Source organism: Physella acuta, unplaced genomic scaffold (genome assembly GCF_028476545.2).
Source record: "Physella acuta isolate Inbredline_101_S28 unplaced genomic scaffold, ASM2847654v3 ptg001622l, whole genome shotgun sequence".
Taxonomy (NCBI): Eukaryota; Metazoa; Mollusca; class Gastropoda; family Physidae; genus Physella; species Physella acuta.
In genome coordinates, this window is record NW_026733136.1 from 145,485 (window position 1) to 147,938 (window position 2,454).

Genomic DNA, 2,454 nt, shown 5'->3' on the forward strand with positions numbered 1-2,454 from the left:
AGTGGGGGTGGGGGGGGGGTATATGGACGCGGCTTTTTTACTGTGTCGTTTTGGTACTTTTGTGGGTTGTAGGGTTGGACGAGTGGTGAGGGGTTTCTTTTGGGTTGTGGTTTGTTGTGTCATGCAGTTGGAATTCGGTGAATTATTTCCACTTCTTTCATTCTCTCTCCTTAGTTTTTTTTAAACCGAAAATAAGGAAAATAAGATAATAAAAAAAAATAATTAGATTTCTCTAATTAGAGCGATTACCGTCAAATGTGAAGTAGACTTCACAACTGTCCTAAGTTTCTTTTAGAGAAAGCAAAATATATATTATATATATTATATATCTAATAAATATTATATATATATATATATATATATATATATATATATATATATATATATATATATATATATATATATATGTCTGATCATTTATAGGGGCCCAGTTCTGACTGTTTATAGGTTCGGTCCTGATAAAAATCAATGTAACAGATGGTTTAGCGACTAGTCATGTGACTATAGCTCAAGCCCCTATTGAGATTCGCGCACAGTATATTAAATCATTTACCTATTGTAATATCTAACAGACAGAATCCGTACAAGACAGAATCGGCAATATTTATCAACCAAAAGATATTTGTTATCTCAAAGAAACCAGCATGCAGAAGACATTCCTACTCACCACTGTTGTTCTGATTCTCGCGTTCATTTCTCTAGGTAAGTGCAACTACAATTGACGTTTTCATTTCATCGTTTTCTTTATTTGTATGTCCAAATATGTATTGTGCATTAAAGTATTAATATTTTTTTAACGAGAGAGCCAACAGCGTAGTTGTTTTCAACACCAATAAAGGCGAATGGTTTAGAACTTTGGCAGGTGTCAGGCAAGGCTGCTTTCTCTCTCCTATCCTTTTCAATAACCAACTAGAAAGTATCTTGACATACGCCTTGGAAGACCATATAAGCTCAGTCAACGTCGGCGGACGATTGTAACCAATCTACGATTCGCGGATAACATAGAAGCCATTGCAGACAGTAAAGACAAGTTGATAGAATTGTAAATTGGACAGTAATTGTAAAGAAGACAATGATCATAACTAAAAACCCCAATGGTATTATGGTAGACAAACTTAAAGTATTAATGGCCAAAGATTGGATGATGTTCATTTATTCAAGTACCTCGACGCTATACTATCTGATGAAGGAAAAACTTGCAAGATGTGCCCCGAAAACAACAGTATTAGGGAAATTAAGAAAACTTTGTCACGCAGACAATTCTGGTGGTTTCTGTCTTCATGTATGGATGCGAGGCATTAGCCCTTAACACAGACCTCTAGAGAAGAATCCAATTTATGGAAATGAGATGTTTACTGTGCCTCCTAAGGATTTCATACAATCAAACAGAGATCACATAAAAAACGAAGAAGTCCTGGAAATGATTACTTATGCGATCGGTCGTCTTTGAGAGTATTGAGCAAAGTAAAAGACACTTGACTTGGTATGCTCATATTACAAGATGAAATGACCAATCACTTTCTAAAACAATATTGCAAGGCACTGCACACAAAAATGGAAGACAAAGACGACATTGGATGGATCACATCAAAGATCTGACTGGCCTGACTATCTCGGAACTAATCAAAGTGGCAGAAGACAGAGATGGATGGCGGAGAATTAAATTTTTATTCTCTTTGGTTTTTACTGCAGTGTTAACAATCCTTTGTTATTTATGCACCAATCATTGTTTTTCTCTGTCTTCCATAGGGGGAACATCTGAGCAATCGGAGGATGAATACACGCTGGTCAAACGGCCAATGCACATGCTCCGGCTCGGGAGAAGGGACGCTGAAGAACCAGCTGAGGACAACGAGCAATCTTTAAGCGATCGACACGAGCATGAAAATGCAGGGAATTAATGACGTACCAAAAGAAGGTGTCGCCAAGGGTGGTGATCCAAAATGCTGAAAATGAATTTTAATTTATACCTTATGTTTGTGATCATTGAATAAAATAATAATTTGTCATTTTAATCAATTTACTGTTTAACGATACACATTAATGATAATAATTAGTCAATTAAAACATTCTCTTGCACAGAAAATCTTCAAAAAAGGAAATTAAAATTATAAAAAACTTAAGTTAAGTCTTATTTTTGTATTGTAATATGTTTTTGTCCTACAAATGTCACCTATACATTTATTTTGAGTGACTTTTTGGCAGAAAAATTGCGGATGACGGAATCAAAACTAATAGTTTCAGCCTGGTGTCTTTCTATTGACAACATCGCCAAGTTTGATAGTCTAGCCTGCCTCATGGTAGACCTTACATATGATTTGATCAATCTGAGTAGTGAAAAACTCTTCAACTTCAAAATTTTCCTATTCTTGCTTTTTTGTCAGTCATTTCTTCAACATTTTGAATATGCAACAAAGATTTCGGATTTTGTGAAACAAATTATCTGCACTAATT

At 35.1% G+C, this 2,454-nt stretch overlaps 1 long non-coding RNA gene across 1 annotated transcript; it reads left to right on the plus strand.

The window, feature by feature from the left end:
• Positions 1-514: 514 nt before the first annotated feature.
• LOC131929373 (uncharacterized) lies at positions 515-2,121 on the plus strand. Its single transcript, XR_009383958.1, has 2 exons — positions 515-702; positions 1,750-2,121. It is a non-coding gene; the product is annotated as an uncharacterized LOC131929373 (long non-coding RNA).
• Positions 2,122-2,454: the final 333 nt, after the last annotated feature.